The sequence below is a fragment of the Halichoerus grypus genome, chromosome 6, assembly GCF_964656455.1.
Source record: "Halichoerus grypus chromosome 6, mHalGry1.hap1.1, whole genome shotgun sequence".
NCBI lineage: Eukaryota > Metazoa > Chordata > Mammalia > Carnivora > Phocidae > Halichoerus > Halichoerus grypus.
In genome coordinates, this window is record NC_135717.1 from 2273281 (window position 1) to 2292921 (window position 19641).

The 19641-nt window shown below is 49.1% G+C and overlaps 1 protein-coding gene across 4 annotated transcripts in view; it reads right to left on the bottom strand.

Moving 5' to 3' along the window:
- CARD11 (caspase recruitment domain family member 11) overlaps positions 1 to 19641 on the bottom strand; it is a 111461-nt gene that overhangs the window by 50559 nt on the left and 41261 nt on the right. For 2 of the 4 annotated variants that reach the window (XM_036101737.2, XM_036101733.2), the window contains exon 1: positions 6031 to 6143. The exons of the other annotated variants lie outside the window; for them this stretch is intronic. The gene's annotated coding sequence lies outside the window, so the exon portion shown is untranslated. Of the gene's footprint in view, positions 1 to 6030; positions 6144 to 19641 lie in introns of those variants that run through there. 4 annotated transcript variants of the gene reach the window in all.

Sequence of the window (19641 nt, forward strand, 5' to 3'; positions counted from 1 at the left end):
AAGTGAAACCGCCCCTCAGAGGCCTGAGGCTCCCGCTTTCCCGCGGCTGCCGGGGCTCCCAGAGACTTCGTCTCGAAAGGCCTCCAGGGCTGGTGGAAACTCTGAGGCAGGAAGCAGCCTGATGTGTGGACCTCAGACTTTCTTATTTTTACCCGGCGGTGTTTGAGGCTTGAGGTCAAAGCTGTACTTTCTCCGACATCAGCGCCCTGGGCAGTTCTGCAGGCAGCAGAAGAAAGGACAGAGGGGCTTTGAGGGGTGAGAGTCGCCTTGCTAGATGCACGGTCTCTGCAGACTTCTCCGGGGTAGACCTACAGAGCTGGGGGGCTGGGGGTCCCTTTGCAGGGAACCCACATGCATGGAGGGTGTAGAGCCTGTCCTTGAGAGGTCAAAGTATACTGTGCTTGTTGGGGTCAAGTGGCATCGCCCCCCCAGCCCCCCGGAGAAGATGGGGGTTGTGCACAAAGGATCACAGGAATTCTACTCTAATTAAAGAGAAAGTCCAGCCAAAAAAAGAGTCTTTGCATAAGGAGATAACACTGTGTGTCCTAGCGGAAAGCATCCAGTCCTCACGTGAGGATCCTGGGTTTGAACTCCAGCTCTGCTGTCTGCTGCTGTGTGGCTTTAGGCATGCTGCTTAACCTCTCTGAGCGCCCCCTCCCCATTTCTTGGTCCGTAGAATTGGACAAGCAGCGCTAGCATCTTAGGGTTGCTGCTGTGCCCATGGCAGACACTTAATCAATATCACTTAATCCAGCCCTTCAGACGCCAACGGCAAACCCCAGCTGGAAACAAGGTCTCCGCTGGATGTCCTGTGTAATCACCTCCACGCCAAGCAGAACTCAGACAAAAACGTCAGAGATCTGTCTTCAACCCTTCTGTGTGGGCCTCCGGTTTGCATCTCACACACCCGGAGTTGTTAGCGTCTCTTTATGTCCACCGAGCTGCTTACGGCCTCTGGAAAGGGGCCCCTCTCTGATTTCCCTGGTACACCCCACGGTCCAGACAGTATCTTGCACAGGTGGGCGTTTAATATTTGTAAAGTTATTGATTTCCAATGCGTAAGCGCTGGCTCTCTTTTCCTCGCTTTAGCTTCCTCCCTTGGGCGGGGAAGACCTTTGTGTGCGAAGGTGTGGTGAGGGTTTTCACCAGGACAGCCTGCTGACGGGATGACACGCCCTTCATTTGCACCAGCTTGTTCTGCTGTGTCTGCAGTTCGGATCTCAGCGCCGATCTATCTTGGCCTCTCAATCAGTCATGGATTAGAAGTGTAGAATCCACAGTCTCTCCAATTTCTGACCTGCAGGGACAGAGCTATCTTGTCACAAACCACCCTAACCGGGTGAGTTGCAGCAAAGCCAGCTGGCCCTACATTCTGTCGGGAAGAACGCTACATTGGCTGGCATTCCCAAACACGGCATCAGTCTCTTTTTGCAGGGTGCTCCTTCCCCGGGGCACCCCCGAGTCTCAGGGCCTTCTGCATCATCAAGAACAGCCCGTGCCATGGGGCGCCTGGGTGGCTCAGTCGTTAAGCGTCTGCCTTCGGCTCAGGTCATGATCCCAGGGTCCTGGGATTGAGCCCCGCATCGGGCTCCCTGCTTGGCAGAGAGCCTGCTTCTCCCTCTCCCACTCCCCCTGCTTGTGTTCCCTCTCTAGCTGTGTCTCTCTGTCAAATAAATAAATAAAATCTTAAAAAAAAAAAAAAGGAACAGCCCGAGCCAGCCACCGGCAGCTGGGAAATCGGTTCAGTTTGGAATCCTCATTCTTTGAGGACTGATAACCCCACACCAGCCAGCACTTTCTGGCTGAGGACGCCGGGGCCTCACTCCCTCATCGTGGAAGGTCACCAGCTGACCTTCAGGGGACGCGTTCCTGGACGAAGCTGCGGGCGTCTGACACACAGTGGGCAGTCATATGCACTATCAAACGAGGGGACAGAACGGCGCGGTGACAAAACCCACAACAGACGGCGGAGGCGGGCAGCGTGTAAGAAAAGATGGCTATAGGCAGAAGGGCTGGAAAAACCACCCTCTGCAAATCCAGCGTGTCACGCGGAGGGCGTCAGTCACCTAATCTAGGATTATGCTAGACCGGGCTCGCGCTTCCCGGGAGAAGAGGCACGACCAAGACTCTGGTGATGCGCCCGAGGTTGTCAGTTTCAACGGGGCGGCAGAATGAGAGTGCTGTGTCACCGCTCAGCACAGCGGCTCGCTCACAAAGGACTCTGGGGCAAACCGCGGACTCCCGAGCCTTCTGGGACCAGTGACCCAGTCTGTGGGGGTTCCAGATGCCTGTTTTGCTCCATTCCCCTCCTTCTGTGTATCTCGTAATGTCACCCATTTATTGCAGACATTTTGGGAAGAATAAAGCTCGGCGCCTACATCCTCTCATTCCTTCCCCGCGATTATAACAACGAGCGTTTCCATGTGAGATTGGGCGGGCACAGAAGTGAAATCCAAACCAGTCAGATTTTCTGTCCTGGGGCGTTCTGCCGAGAGATGGCAAGGGGAGTAAGTCAGCTACGATGCATTAACTGAGCATCCGCTATGTTGGGAGCAAAATAGGTTTGTGCGTCCAATGAAATGTAAGGCTTCTGGGAAGGAGAGAGAGAGACGCAGGAAAGGACCCCAAAAGGGTCTCTTTACTCATAATTAACTGCAAAACAAACAGCTCCCCCATGGAACGGGGCCCCTCCTTTCCACCGCCCCTGCAGACCCACATTTCAATTAGCTCTGTGTTATTCTGGTCCCCTATTAGCTCACATAATCAAGGGCTGGCTGTAATTAATTGTGATAATGTACTCAGGAGCAGAGCCAACTGCAGCTCGAGAAGGCGGGCCAGAGACGCTCCTCTCCCCAACATGCCCTCCGCCGGGGGGCTGTTCGGGGTCGGTCCGCACAGACTACAGGGTGGGCGAGGACAGTGGGCAGAGACCCTTGCAGGCAGGCAGGCCTCTTCCGGTGTCTATGGCATCGTGCATCGAGCAAGGTTCTCCTCCTTCCACCTCCCTGTGCCCCAATTCCCTTCCCGGTCCTGGCAGCCCCGAACCCTCAAAGCCGGTGACTCTGGAAATGAAGACATTTATACGTACAGTGGAATACAATTTGGCCATGAAACAGAACGGGGTGCTGATCCGCGCTACACCACGGACAAACCCTGAAAACCTTACACAGAGCGAAAGAAACCACACTCGAAAGGGCCACATGTCGTGTGATCCCATTTGTGTGCAATGCCCAGAAATCCACAGACACAGAAAGCAGGTGGGTGGCTGCGAGGGGCTAGGGGTTGAGGGCTGGCGAAGATGGTGGGGTTGACCACTAACAGAGACGGGGTTTTATGTTTGGGGTGTTGGAAATGCTTTGGAGCTCGGTAGAGGCAGTAATTGTACAACACGGGGAGTGTGCTGAATGCCACTGAATAGTTCACTTTCAAAGGGGGGTGCACCTGGGTGGCTCAGTCGGTTAAGCATCTGCCTTCTGTTCAGGTCATGATCTCAGGGTCCTGGGATTGAGTCCCACATGGGGCTCCCTGCTCAGCGGGGAGCCTGCTTCTCCCTCTCCCTCTGTGCTCTCTAAGTAAATAAATAAGGTCTTTTAAAAAAATAAATAAAAGGGGGGATGGATGTTATATGAATTTCACCTCAATCCATCAAATCAGATCAAATAAAGAAAAACAGCTACAATTTCTTGAGCACACACGTTAGGTGCCGGGTACCTGCTGGGAAGGCACCATCGACTCCAATGAAGAAATAGGAGACCCGGGGCCCCGGGAGGGGACCGACCTGCGGGCGGGCTAGGGGCTGGGTGGACCCTGCGAGGCCAGCAGGCGCCCTCCTCCTGGCAGCGCCCCCGGCGGTGGGTCAGCCCTGGATCCCGGCAGCCGTGGGAATCAGGAGCCACGTCTGCCAGGGGCCGGGCGCGCAGGAAATGAAGTACGAGGCCAGACGGAGGCAGAGGCAAAAAAGCAGGCGGGGTGTGGGTTTGAAGCGAGGACGAGGGCAGAGAAAAGGGAACAGGAACTCAGGGTTTTATTTAGCACCCACAGGTGCACGGCCCAGGGAGGGGTGGGGGTGGGCCCTGGCCGGGGGGGTGGGAAAGGGAAAGCGGGGTCTGGCCAGGAAGGGCTCCTTCCCTGGTAGTGTCCGTGGGTCAGTCATGTCCCTCCTCCCGGGAGCTCTGAGGCTACTGGCGACCAGCGCGCAGCCTTCAGTGATTTCCCGGAGGCCAGCTCACCTGAGTTAAAGCCACCAGGCAGCTTGAAACATAAAAAAACACGGAGGGAGACTCACATTTTCCACTTCTCTGTGCGGGATAAGGGGGTAGACGGGACGAGAATGTCGCAAAGCAGCTCAATACACTCCCCTTTTCCTTGTAAGGAGAGAGTTCTGTCCTGTGTCTCTCCTTTTTAATGATCTATTATGTAAGACTGTCTTTAAATGAATCTGTCAGGGCTGGAGGCTGGTGGGTGTTTCTTTTCACTTTCTCCCCTCCCAGGTGCTGGCAAACACCGGCCCGTGCTTTTCTGATGTTCTCTATGCTTCCTACACGGTGGGATGGAAACGCTTTCCCCGGTCTCCGAGAGCAACGGGGGCAGGGATTTGGGGATCTCTATGCTCAGAGACCATCTCTAGCTTCTCGCCATGAAAGCGAAAGCTCATAAATCAGATGCAAACCGAAAAGCCTCTTTTTTTTTTTTTTTTTTGGCTTGTGTCAAATGACTCGATCACCTATAATTAAATAAGGTGCCCGTCAAAACTGCACCCAGACATGGTAGATCAGCACAGACTTGAGGGCTGTTAGGAGCGAGTGCGGTTCGCAGGGGATGGGGGAACCGGCCGCTTTTGTGACCCTTTCCGTGCCTGTGCGGGGGAGCCGGGAATGAGTCTGTCTGCAAAGCCAGGCTTGAAGGTCGGCCGCCTGGCGCTCCCTGGGCGTGTCGCTGGCCTGGCGGGCCTTTGTGACTTCTCCGTCGAGGGCTGCCATCCGCTGTGAGACCTGGAGGCGTCCCTGCACTTAGGCCATCTCTCGTTTCCAAGGATGCCTCTGAGCCCTTGCTGCCTTCTTCAAACCCGTGACGTCCATCAGTTTGACCCCCTCAATGACCAGGATGGTCTCTGAGAAGCACACGATCCCAGGGGCTGCAGAAGTCTCAACCCTGCCGGACGTAAGGGATTCCTGAAGCGTTTCAGTAGGAAATGATGAACCTTCTCTGAGGCCTCCAGGAGATACCCGCAGGGAGAGGGGGGACTTCCCCTCGGGGCCCTGGTCCTTCTGCCTCCTAGAAAAGTCATTCACGCCCCCGCTGTGCCTTTTCGCTCTGGCTTCTGGATCAAGGGTCTCCCGCCTGTCTCGGGCTCCAACTTCTCTCTCTGTGTGTTGCCTGTGGGCAGGGGCTGGGCCTCGGGTTTGCTGATGGACCCTCAGCAACAGGCTTCTTTCTTTGCATATGTTATCTTACTAAAGCTCAGAAGAGGCTGCAGGGTGCTCCCGGGGAGGGCGGGGATCCCAGGAGGGCAAGGCTGCTGGGCTTCTGGGGCAGTCGCTGTGGACCCTTCCAGCGGAGGGCCTCGGGTACCTCTCTGTGAGCTCACGCCCACTTCTCCGCCCTCGGCCCGTCCCCCGACGGAAGAAAGTTAAAAAACAAAAACTAAAACAAAAACAAAACCCAGCACATAAAAACGAGAGGGAGAGCGTTCTGGTCCAGATCGACCAGGCATTTATCGAGGGCCTTCTCTGGGCTCCAGTCCATGCTCTGTGCAACCAAAGTGAACAGCATAGAATAGCTGCCCTAGCACCAGGTGTCGGGAGTTCACCGTGTGGTTCAAGAAATTAAGAAATGAAAAGGAACATGCATGAAGCCGTGAGACACACGGTGGTGTGGACGAGAGCAAGAGGGATGAGGTGGGGGACGCGGGGGTCACCCAGCAGCCCCCAGCCTGCTGCAGGGGCCCTCCCTGACACGGACATGGCTTCCCGAGCTCCACACCCACGTGGCTCCGAGCAAAAGGACCGGCCAGTCGGAAAATATACTCACGTGTTTGCAAACTAGCTTGGTCCTGGGTCGGCCTAGGGGGTCTCTGCGTGGTCCCCTCAAACTCCCTCTCCTCCAGCGTGTGGCCTGCCAGGCCCCCAGAAAATGCTGATGCTGCAGGGAGCCAGCGGCCTCCCCTCCGGAAGCCCACACAACACCCCCCTCGGAGGCCGCCTCTATTTTTAGCAGGGACAGCGGTGGGGGCTGGGGGGGCTGCCATACTTCCCTTTTTATTTTTGTTCTGAGCAGTCTGTGGGTGACTTTCCACAGAGGAGGGGGGGGCTGGGAGACGCAGAGGGGACGCTGCTCTCTCTGGCAGGCGGCGCCACGTCTACCACTGGGGTGCAGAGAGGTTGGGGTTGCAGGAGTGGAGGGAGGACCGGGCAGGAGCCTGGCATCACTGGCGTTCTCCCCTCCTGCTGGCGCCTGTCGCTGTCCCAGACCTCGCCCAGGACACCGCAGTCTCCTGCCTGTGAGCTGCACCGAGGAGGAAGCCTGGCCGGTGGGACGTGTGGGGCCTAGAACATTCCAGGGAAGATGCTTCCGCAAGCCTCACATTGAGCTGCCCAGAGCCAAACACCCCATCCTACTCTTTTCTCCTCTAGACATCCCGGCATCCACGGCGGGCCACTGACCCAGCTCCTCTCTGCCTCTCTGACCACCGTGTCTTCTCTGCCTTCTTACCCTGCAGGCTGCCCACAGGGCTCTGATCACCCCATTCCCCTGGGGGAGCAGAGGGCTGTGTCCTCTCGGGGAAATGGGGACAACGGACGCTGTGGGTGGATGGATCCAGGTGATGCATGCACACGCCGGTGGTCCAGAAAGACCGGCCCGCCCCCTTCCTAGAAGCTCCCTTCCCCTCCTCCACAGCTGGACGAGCGTCACCGCCTGGGTTCCCTGGCCCCACACGGCGGAGCCCCACACCACTTCAGCCTGCCTCCTATGTCCCAGCCTGTGTGGATCGCCAGAGAACTTTCTGGTCCCTCGCTCCTTTCCTAAAACACTGCGGCGAGGTCAGTAAGCTGCACATATCCTAAGTACACAGTTCAATGAGTTTTCAAAAGAAGACACCCTCATGACCAATTAAGAAGTGGAGCATGGCCAACACCCTAGAAAATTCCTTCCCGGCCCTTTCCATCCCGTGTCCCCACCCCCAGAGGCCACCAGTACTGGGATTTCTGTCACAGAAAGACGGAAAAACGCACGACGTACTGTTTAGGGCCTGGCTTGTTTCGCTCAGCACCTCGAGGAGCACGCGTTCGTGGCGCGGGTCACCGGCTTATGTGTCCCACGGTTTATCCATCCGCCTGTCGGTGGGCATTTGGGTGGTGTCCCAAGTTCACTTGTCGGGGACATTCTTGGACAAATCTTCATGTGGACATGTGTTGTCATTTCTTTGGAATAAATACCTAGGATTAGCGTTGTTGGGTCATGTGGTCAGTGTACAATCAACTCCTGAAGAAACCGCCCCCCGTTTTCCAAGGTGGCCGTGGCATCCTGCCCTCGGGCCAGAGTGGGTGAGAGTCCCAGCAGCTCCGCGTGGCTGTCGGTGCTCGGACAGTTGGGTTCGGAGCAGCAGGCCTTCTATGCCCGTCGTCGGCCCGGCCACACTCGGGCACTGGCCTTTCCCTCTCCCTGGGCCTCTCACCCGTTGATGCCCTCCCACGCGTACTGGGTTGGACAGGGTCCCCCTCTTCAGAACGTGACCGCATTTGGAAAGAGGGTCTTTGCAGATGCATGTAAGTCGAGGCCTCCCTGGATGAGGGAGGGGCTCTGAATCCAGTGACACGAGGAGGGACGGCCATGTGACTGTGGAGGCCGCCGCGGGGCGTGTGGCCACGGGCCGAGGAACTCGGGAGCCGCCCGAACCTGCAGGAGGCAGGCGGGGGGTCCTTCCCTGGAGTCTCTGGAGGAAGCGTGGCCCTGCCTTGAGCTCACCTTGATTTCAGACTTCTGGCCTCTAGACTGTGACAACATGTTTGTTGTGTTTTAAGCCGAGCGGTTTAGGGTGATTTGTCGTGGCCGCTTCGGGAAGGGAACAGCCCCGCAGCCTGTCAGGGCTGGAGGGAGGGGGAGGGAGGGCTGCCTGGCAGGGCTCAGCCTTCAGGAGAGGGGCACGGCCGCCCCTTGGAACTCGCTGCCTGACCTCTGTCTCCCTTCGCGCTGCCATCCGCCACGGCCACGGCCACGCAGAAGCCAAGGGTCGTCAGCCTCTGGGCACGGCGGGTGGGCTGGGTCTGCAGGGCATCCTCCGAGCCCTCGGCGTCTCCACTGTCACATGAGGACAATGACCATGCCAGCGTCAGTGGGGGCGCGAGGATGAAGAGGTGAAGTGTGCCGAACACGAGCCAGGCGCTGGCGTGTGGTCAGCGCTCAGGGCCTGGACGCTGCACGATCTCCCGTCAGGGATGCCCGCTGCCGTGCTCTGCTCAGAGGGCCAGCCTCCTTCCCGAGGACAGAGAGGGTTTTCGGCACCTCCTGGTCACGCTCCCCTGTTCGAGGTGCCGACGGCATTGCCGTTGGCGTGAGCGGAAAGGAGCAGGAAGGAGGTAAGCACGCCCCCTCTCTGGGCAGGGGAGGACCTTCAGGAGAACCTCCTAGGGAGAGGAGATCTTCTTCGTCCCGGTTCTCGTCGTCTCAGTCTGAAAGCTGTGCCCTACCCAAACACCATGGAAGGAAGTCCTGCTTAGCTGCAAATCCTGCCACTGGCCAGAGGTCCTGTGTGGCAACTGCGATTACTACCCGGAAGCCGAGGCCTGGAGGAGTCGTACGATTTGCCCGAGGTCACACGGCGTCTTCATCCACTCCTCTCGCTGCTACGGCAACATCCCTCAGCCCGGGGGGCTTAAACAACAGGCACGCGTTTCTCACAGTTCGGCAGCGTGGGAAGGCCAAGGTCAAGGTGCCGGCAGTTTCCGTGCCTGGCGAGAGACCTCTTCCTGGTTCACGGATGGCCACCCTCCCACGCTGTCCTCACCTGGCCCTTCCTTGGTGTGAGCTCATAGAGAGAGCGCTCTACCATCTCTTCCTCTTCCTGTTAGACCCCCAATCCCATCACTAGGGCCCCACCTCCAAACACCCCCCCATCGGGGCTTAGGGCTTCCACACATGAATTCTGGGGAGGGTTTACGGGCTGGCTCTGCATGGGATAGAAGGCGTGCTCCGGTGTCTCCCACCCGGCCGGGGCCTCCCTCCACCTGCTCTGCCGCGGGCATCACTGGGACACTGTCACCTGGGTGACGACTTCCTGACTCGCCAGCATATCAATACGAAGGAAGCACCAGAGCGAAGCCTCCATCCTAGATGGTCAGAGCACAAGGTAAGAGGGTTTCAGAGCCGGGAGGGGTCTTTGGCGCCATTTCAGCCACCCGCACCGTGAATTCCCAGTGAATTCGAGTGCCGACAGGTGGAATGGAGTACTCATGAATGAACACTACCCATGAACGGCCCAGTGCCTGCCACGTGCAGACTCAGCTGGGCCCTTCGTGGGCATTCCCACAGGTGGCTTTCCCCATGCCCGCCCTATGGGATAGGTCCTTTACCCTCACGTTACAGAAGAGGGTCTGGACCCAAGGGCCCGGACCCCACAGGGCGGTGGGGGAGGCACAGGGACTGATCGCGGTCTTCTCTACCTCTGCACACTGGTCTTTCCATCATTCCACATTTTTCTTCTTCCCACAGAGAAAGCGGATCCTTCTAAGCAGAGATAAACCCACCAGAACCAGGATGGATGAAACCACCCAGTCCCAAAGGGGCTTCAGGGGAAAGGGGGTCCAACCGTGTTGCATGGTGGGGCCAGATGTCCTTCACGTCCTTCCGTCCCCGGGATTCTAAGACATTCCCCACCAGAGAGACCAGAACGTAGTGGTAGAATTCTTTCCCAGACCCAATGAGGAAATGCCCACTGGGCTCATCAGGGGCGCAGCACGAGGGGTGTCCGCATGGTAGGGCAGAGGGAGCTGAATTCTCATGGGCAGCCACCAAGTAGAGGGGTCAGTTGAGGTGCTCTGAGCCCCTCCAGAGGAGGCAGCAGGAGCTAAGTGACACGTGAGAGGAAGTGGCCTCCGACAGCTTCCTGCACACACACCCAGGGAGGTTCGAGTCTGAGCCGTAGGTGAAGAATGATTTCTCTTAGTATGGCAAGAAGGAAAAAAAAAAAAAAAAAAAGCAAAACATCCGGCTCTGTAATAAAAACAGCCTCGTGGGGCTGGGGGACCCCGGACACAAAAACATGCCCAACGTGGACTGGTGCTTTGGTGTGCCAGCCGCACCCCTGAGGCCCGGGTCTGTCCTGCCAAGGCCCCGAAATGCGTTCAGGCCCGCCCAAGGACGCAGGATTCAACCTCTACCCCTGTGTTACTTGTTTTATTTATCTCCGCCTTGAAACCATAGTTCTAAACAGTGTAGGCCCTTGACTGCTGACTCAGCTGCCAGAGCCAAAACTCATAAAATCCTATTTCAAAAAGGTCCGATGATTTTATTTTCTGACCATAAATATGAAATTTAATTAGGAGCTTACTGCTAATGAAGTCGCCACAAAAGCCAGCCTGGAGACACAGAGCAGGAAGAGACCGCCCCACATTAAACAGAACCTGCGGCCCTGTTAACCCTTGCCTCTCTCCCTGCCCTTCGCCACGACCCTTGAAGCCTGGAGAGTGGAAAGCAGCCTCCGACCTGGAAGGACAAGGGGGGGCGGGCGCTCACTTAGAGAACAGGATGCAGGTCAGATGTCCCCTCCGGTTGGTGGGAAGTTTCTGGGCCCTCTGGCCTGGCTGTGTCTTCACAGCAGGGCGGGGGGAATGGAAAGAGGCTAAAGGAAAAAACACTAGCGCTTAGAAAGAGCCCCATTACTCTGCTTCCCTGGACATCAGTGGGAGTGCAACTTGGGGGTATTCACACTCGACCAAACACATGAAATGCCCACCCTGCTCCTCCAACTACCCCTGGTCTCGGTTTATCATTTATAAAATGGGAATCTATAAATAATCTATAAATAGTTCATCTATAAAATAGGCATAATGCCCACAGCTGGTGATATTTTAGTGATGATGGAACGTATTTCTAAAGCCCGTGCCTGGAATATAGCAGGTACTCGATAAATGGGAGCCTTCATTATTATTATCCTTGTATGGGTTCATTCGTTAAATCCAAAGTCCAGAACTCACTAAGATCTGAAGTCCTATTGAGAAGAAATGGACTATTTCAAGCATCATTAGAGAAGCTGAAGGTGAAACATGAAAAACGCAACCCATACAGTCGGTGCTAAAATAATGCTAACATCAACCAAAGTGTGTCCTGCACCACAGTGTCTAAGACCCAGGGGTGCGTGGATGGTGTGCGAATGTGTCCAACACACGTGCAGAGTCATGACTGCACACACGCACGGACTCCCAAAACACAAATACCTGTTAGACATGAGAGCCACCTTCCCTCCTGATGGAATCTACAGCACGAAACTTCAGACTTGGTTTGCAGTCAAGGCACACAATAAAAGTTTATGGCAGAAGGTAATAGAGTTTTGAGGGTTGTTTTCATTCTTGCCTTTTTTTTTTTAATTGAAGCATATTGCCATTCTGCTGGCATCTGAGTTCTTGAACCAGTAGGAATAGCACATGTTTCAGCTCCTTGTGGCTCTGGAGGGAATTCCCCTAGGGTCACAGCTGAGATTTCTGGGATGCTAGAGGCTGAACCCCCTTGGGCATAACTGTCAGCCCCAACAGGTGCAGCTGGCTTGAAGGATTAAATGTCATGGGTAAACTATGCTGTGTAAATCCAACCCTGTTGTCTCCATTTACTGGGTTTAGCACCATGGTCTCCTCTACACCACAAGCCTCAGTTGATTCCCCACGTGGGGAACTGCCTTGGCTCATAGGCTGAAATCCCTCCCTGATCGGTGCTGTCTGTGGGCCCACAGCATCGGCACCATCTGGAGCTTATTGGACCTGCAGCTCTTCAGGCCTCATCTCAGACCTTCTGAGTCAGAGCTTGCATTTTAACAAGCTCTCTGGGTGACTCACACAGACACTGATAAGTGCTGGTCTAGCTCAGGCCTCACTGTCTGCGGAGACGCAGGGTGCTGACTTGCCAGTTCACTCCCCTTCCAAGTCTTCTAGAACGTTTGTTTGACACCTGTGCTGATCTCTCCTGGCTCACACCTTGCCTGGCCTTTGATGGAGCTTCTGACTTTCCATTTTGGCTCAACACATTCAAGATCTTTGGGGTGACTGAGCCCCATGTGGGACCAGGTCTTCACACTTCATCCCTCAGTGGCCCTCACTCTGTCATGGCCTTGCCATGGGCCCTAGATGCTTGTGTATGCAATGCAACAGCTCAGTGGTTCACTGACTTCATTCCTGATCAACAACATCACCTGGAAGCAACTTCTAAAAACCTGGGGACCTGGGCTCTGCTGCCCATTACCTGCCTCTGCTTCTTCCAGCAATCATCTTCCAATGGATCATGGAAAAACACTGTTTACTTGTAGCTAGTCCTTCTGTAAAGTAAAGAAAGGATTCTTTTGCAAAGGAGGATTAAGCCCCACAGTTATTTCTTATAAAATTCCAATATTTTATACAACAAGATTTTTGGGTGTACTTTAAGTCTTATTTGTGGACAGGGTGCCCCATGATTTCTCCTTACAGTAAATCCTAAATCACTGTGCATCTTTTATAACACCTTCTTATCTGGCTTGGTGAATTCAGATCAGTCATGAGGTATGCAGAAAGTAACACATTATGAATAACAGCAAGAATATTAAACAATTATAAAGTGTGACAAGATATTTGAAACAACTGTTTGTAGACACCAGAATAGGGTTAGGATGACCATAACAGAAGATAAATTCAGGATGTAAACCTCATGACTGCTCTGGCTTTTTGTCTGGATGCACTTTACATAGTATGGGCAAAAAGGTGGAGGCCAGAGGATGGCAGCTTCACCAAACTGTGGAGACAGAGATCAGAGTTCAGGGCCTTTGAGGTCTGCAATTTGGGAGGAGGGACACCAAGAGGAACTACACAGACCAAGAGTGGCTAAATACTAAACTACACTTACACAAGCAAGACTCCATGAGCTTGGCAGAGAACAACTACCACATGGCTGTGAACTGAGGAATTTCAGATGACACACAGGACTGAGAGATGCTGGAGTTCCAACTAGCCAGACTGGAGAGACTTCACTGAATTCAGAGACCCAGAAAGTCTATACCTTAGGAAAAGCACTACTCTAACTCCAGAATAAAGACTGCCCTAGGTATATCTAACAAAGCTTAACAGTAAGTTTCAAAAGGATCAGGCGTATTCATACGTAAAGTAACTATGTGCCAGATCCAAACTTATCATGAATTACAATCAAATCCAGAAACTTGGTATCCACAATGACCAGAATTCAAGAAAAAAAATTTATTAGACATGTGTAAGCTGACAAATGTGACTCATAAACAGAGGGAAAAAAAAAACCAGTCAACAGAAGCAGATCCAGAAATTACCAAAGTGTTGGAATGTGCACACCAAGACTTTAAAACAGCTATTGTAAATATGTCAAAGATTTAAAGAAAACATGGACATAATAATAAAACAGGTATGAAACAAGAAATAGCTAAATGGAAATTCTAGATGTAAAAATTAGAATATATAAGTTATAAATTCAAATAGGTGGGTTTAACAACCACTTGGACAATGCAGAAAATTCAGTGAACTTGAAAACAGAGCAGCAGAAACTATACATGAGGCAAAGAGGAAAAGAAAAGGCTGAAAAGGCTGAACAGAGAATTAGTGAATTGTGGGATAATATCATATGGTCTAACATTCATGTAATTAGAGTCCCAGAAGGAGAAGAGAAAGAGAAATTGTGGGAGAGAAGTTATCTTTAAAATGTTTCCATATTTGATGAAAAATATCAACCCACAGATTCAAGAAACTCCGTGAACTCAAAGCAAAATAAACACAAAATTGTACATAGGCATATCTCAAATTGCTGAAAGCTGAATATAAAGAGAAAAAATTTAAAGCCAACAGAAAAAAGATAAATTCTATACAATGGAATAGTGATAAGAATTATTGTTCATTCCTAAAGGGAAACAATGTGAGGGGGAAGAAAATAGAACTACATCTTTAAAGTGCTGAAACAAAAAGTCAACTTTGAATTCTTCATCTGGTAAGATATCTTTCAAAAGTAGGATGAAATAAAAGCTCTTTCTTTGATTAAAAAGCTGAAAAGATTCATCATAGCAGACCTGTGGTGTGGGGAAATCAAAGAATAGTCTTCAGAATGAAAACAAATGATACCAGATGGAAACTTGAATCTGCATGAAGAGTTGAAGAGTGTCAAAAATGGTAAATATGTAAATAAATATATATTTTTTCATTTTTAATTTCTTTAAAAGATAACTGATGACTTAAAGCAAAAATAACAACAATCTATTGTGTACTTTATAACATATGTAGAAAATACATGTCACTAATAACACAAGGATGAGAGGGGGTTAAATGAAAGTATACTGTTGTAAATCTTTACACTAGATGTAAAGCGATATAAGTACAAGGTAGGGTGTGGTAAGTTAAAGATGCATTTTATAAACCATAGAGCAACTGTGCATATCCACAAATAAAACAAACAGGTAGGCTAACAAGTCAACAGAGGATACAAAATGGAACGCCAAAAAAGACCTTGATTAATCCAAAGAAAGGCAGGAAAGGAGGAAAAATGAAAAAAAGAATGGATGCATCAGATGGTAAATGTAAATGAACTAAACACTTCAATTAAAAGGCAGAGATTGTCAGGGTGAATTAAAAAAAATACTCAACTATATGCTGTGTGTAAGAGACACACATTAAATATAAAGATATAAGTAAGATAAAAGTAAAAACATAGAAACATTATTCATAAAACCTGGAATGGCTATACTAGTATCCCAAAAACAGGCTTCAGAAAAGGGGTATTACCAGAGATAAAGAGGGAGTAAAAATGATGGAGTCCATTCATCCAGAAGCTGTAACAGTCCTAAATGTGCATGCATCTAATTGTAGAGCTTCAAAACACGTGAAGCAAAAAATGGACAAAACTGAAAGGAAGATTGGACAAATTGACAATTACAGTCATAGATTTCAACATTCCTCTCAGTTATTGTTAGGACAAGTAGATAAATATCAAGGACACAGAAGATTTGAACAACATTATCAACCAACCTGACCTAATTGACATTTATAAAACACAACAGCTAACAACTGAGGGATACCTGCAGAATATATGTGCTTCTAGGCTTGCATGAAACACTCTCCAAGACCTTATGTTGGTCCATAAGACAAGTCTCAATAACTTTAAAAGAATTAAAATTATATAAAATATGTTTTCTGGCAAAAGGGAATTAAATTGGAAATTGATAATTAAAAATCCCTAGATATTTGGAAATTAAATGACACAGTCCTAAACAACCCCTTGCTCAAAGAAGAAGCAAAAGGGAAATTTTGAAAATACTTGAACTGAATAGAAATAAAAACACAATGTCAAAAATTTGTGGCATATAGCTAAATCAATGCTTAGAGGGAAATTTATAATTTTAAAGGCTTATATTAGAAAAGAAAAATGATTTAAAATTAATGATCTAAATTTCTACATTAAGCAGCCAGAAAAGTCAAAGTAAGTAGAGGAAAGGAGACAATAAAGGTAAGAGTGGGAAACAATAAAATAGAAAATATAATAGCAATATGGAAAAACAAAATAACTTCTTTGAAAAGATTAACAAAATTGATAAACCTCTAGCTAGACTGATTAAGAAAAAAAAAAGAGAAAACGAAACAATCAATATAAGTAATGGAGATGAGATGTAACTATAGATCTACCAGGCACTGGGAGATGGGAATATTATGAAAAACTATGCCCACAAATTCTATGCATAGATAACAAGGACAAAAATTATTCAAAAGACACAAATTCCCAAAATTGGCCTAAGAAGAAATAGACAGTTTGAGTTATCCTATCTATTAAAGAATCTGAAGTCATTATCAGAAATTCTTTCACAAAGAAAGCTCTAGACTCATTTGGCTTCACTGGTGAATTCTATCAAACACTTCAGATAGAAATAACACCAATTTTACATAAACTCTTTCATAAAATAAGTAATACTCCCCATCTCATTTTATGTGCCCAACATTATGCTGATTCCAAAACCAAAAAAAGACAGTACCGGAAAAGAAAATTTATAAAACCAGTACCCTTCATGAATATAGATGCAAAAATCCTTAATGTAAATTTAGCACAAAATTTCAGAAATATATAGAAAGCATAATACATCATGGCCAAGTGGGGTTGATTCCAGGAATGCAAGGTTAGTTCAACATTTCAAAATCAACCACTAATTCATCATATTAAGAGACTAGAGGAAAAAAACCATATGATTATCTCAATAGATGCAGAAATCATTTGGCAAAATTCAACACTCGTTCACATTAATACCCCTCAGCAAACTAGAAAAGAAGGAATTGCCCTCAAGCTGACAACAGCTATCACCATACTTCATGATAAAAGGCTAAATGCTTTCCCACTAACACTGGGAACTAAGGATATTCACACTAACCACTTCTATTCAACATTGTACTGGCGTTTCTAGATGTGCAATAAGGCCAGAAAAAGAAATAAAGGGAATGAAGATTAGAAAGGAAGAGGTAAAACTGTCATTATTTATAGACATCATGATTGTGTACAGAAAAAACACAATGGAATCTATAAAAAATCTACTAGAATACCAATAATAACTACTTGTAACTAATCACAAATTTAGCAAGGACACAGGATGCAAGGTCAAGATACAAAAATGAAAAAAAAAAAACAAACCACCTAATATCAAAGAACATAAAATACTTCAGATTTAAATACAATGAAAGATGTATGAAATGTCCACACGGAAAACTACAAAGCATTGCTAAAAAAAAAAAAAAAAAAAAGAAAAGAAAGAAGCCCTAAACCAAATGGAGAGGTATATCATGTTCATGGATTGGAAGACAGTTCAATGTCATTAAGATGTTAAGGTGTCTTTTAGGTCTAAATTTACCTACAACTGCAATACATTTCAATCAAATACCAAAAAGCTTTTTTGGTATAGCATGAACAAACTAATTCTAATATTTATATAGGAAGGTAAGGAAAAATTCTGGAAAAAAAAAAGGACAGAATTGGAGGAATAGGATATAAATTAATACATATTAATTATATATAAATGTATTACATATTCATTTATGTTATATATTACATTCTTATATAACGTAATTATTATGTTATATATTTATATATAGATATGATTTCAAGGCTTACTGTGAAACTACAATCAACAAGACAGTGTGTTTTGTTGCTTAAAGATAGGCAACATGTCAATGAAACAGAGGAGTGAGTCCAAAAATAGATCTATGGCTACGTAGTGAGTTATTTTTTGCCAAAGACACCAAAGCAATTCAAAGGTGGCAGGAAACTCTTTTCAGTGATTGGTGCTGGAACAAATGGACATCCATATGGAAAAATATAATCCTCAACTCCTACCTCACCCTGGACACTAAAATTAACTCAAGATAGAACACAGATTTAAACCTAAAATTAAAAAAAAAAACAAAAACACCTAAAATCCAAAACTATAATGTTTAAAGAAGAAAACATAAGAATATCTTTACAACCTTAAGGTGGGCAAAGATTTCCTAGACAAGATGCAGAAAGCACTCACCACAAAACTGAAGGAAGAGAAAGAAAATCAATAAACATCATCAAAATAAAAAATGGGAAAAACCACCCATTAAGAACACTAGTAGGAAAATGAATAGGGACGCTCCAGACGCAGCGGATATTGTTGCAGTATATATACCCTTGATAAAGGGCTGGTACGCAGAACATATAAAGAACCCCCTTCAAATAAAAACCAAACAGTAATAAGTCAAAGAGTAGATGGAAGACTTGAAGAAGCATTTCAGAAAGGAGGAAATACAAATGGCCAATAAGCACATGAAAAAGAGCTCAAGGTCACGAGTCACCAGGGGACTGCAAATTAAAGGAACAACAAGAATAGCATCACACAGGGGCGCCTGGGTGGCTCAGTCGTTAAGCGTCTGCCTTCGGCTCGGGTCATGATCCCCGGGTCCTGGGATCGAGCCCCACATCAGGCTCCCTGCTCCGCGGGAAGCCTGCTTCTCCCTCTCCCACTCCCCCTGCTTGTGTTCTCTCTCTCGCTGTCTCTCTGTCAAATAAGTAAATAAAATCTTTAAAAAAAAAAAAAAAGAATAGCATCACACATCCAGTAGAACTGAGAACACCAAATGTGCGGAGGACACGGGAAACGGGAACCCCTATGCCCAGCTGGTGGGGTTGTCGAATAGTAGGGCCACCTTGGAAAATGGCCTGGCGGCTCTTGCAAAATTAAACAGGCACTTGTCCCATGACCCAGCAAAGACCCAGGGTCCCAGCACGCAGGACCCTTGGTACTTACTCCAGTGAGTGAAAACATGTCCGCACAAAGATCTGCCCATGAATGTTTAGTACAGCTTTACTCACGACACCCGAAGACCGGAAACAATCCGAGTGTCTATCAACAGGAGGATGGATAAACAGTCTGGAGTCATAAAAAGGAATAGGAAGCAACGAGCACACACATGGATGAATCTCAAAAACGCGCAGAGTGGAAGAAGCCAGACACGGAGGAGAACGCACTGTGGGATTCTCGCTGCGTGACGATCTCAAACAGGCAAGGCACCTGCCACAAAACAAGTGGGAGCATCGACGGGCTGCTTCTGGTGGGAAGGGCCCAGACCGGGAGGCACACGCAGGAACGTGCTGGCTGGGGTTTGGAAATGGTTTCTATTTTGCTGGGGTGCAGGTCACGTTTTCCAAAAAGGATGAAACCGCACACTCTAGACTTAAGAGCTGTGTTCTGCAGCGCACAGTCGGGTCTCCATGTGAAAAAGAAATTAGAGTTAGTGCAGTTGAGGTGACCTCTCTACTTACTGCAAGGCTGTGCTTTCGCTCCCTTGTCGTCTGAGATGACCTGTGGCCGTTAGCGAACACCCGGGGATGAGCTCAATCCCGCCGGAGCCCTTGGCATTGTGTGAGCCCCAACCACCACGTGTGTGGAAGTACGAAAAGGTTGAGCGCCCCCAAGTTTAGTCTGTGTTGGTTCCCCGGGGCTGTGGCAGTAAGATGGGGTGGCTTAAAACAACAGAAATTTACTGGGGCCTTGGTTTGGGAGGTGGGAAGCCTGAAATCAAGGTGTGGGCCAGATCGGTTCCTTCTGGAGGCCCGGAGAGAGAATCTGTTATTCGAGACCTCTCTCTTTCCGCTTCTGGTGGTTTCTGGCAATCCCTGGCATTCCTGGACTTGGAGACACATCACTCCAATCTTTGCCTCCCTGGGCCACAGCGTTCTTCTCTGTGCATCTCTATATCCTCTTCTTTTTACATGGGCACTGGTCATGGGATTTCGGCGCTACCCTTAACCAGTATGAACTCATCTGAACTAATTACATCTACAAAGACCCTGTTTCTAAAGAAGATTTCATTCTGAGGCTCCAGGTGGACATGGATTCTGCAGGACAGTATTGAACCCACTATGGTGTGCCCTCTGGTCCCCCAAATTCACATCCAT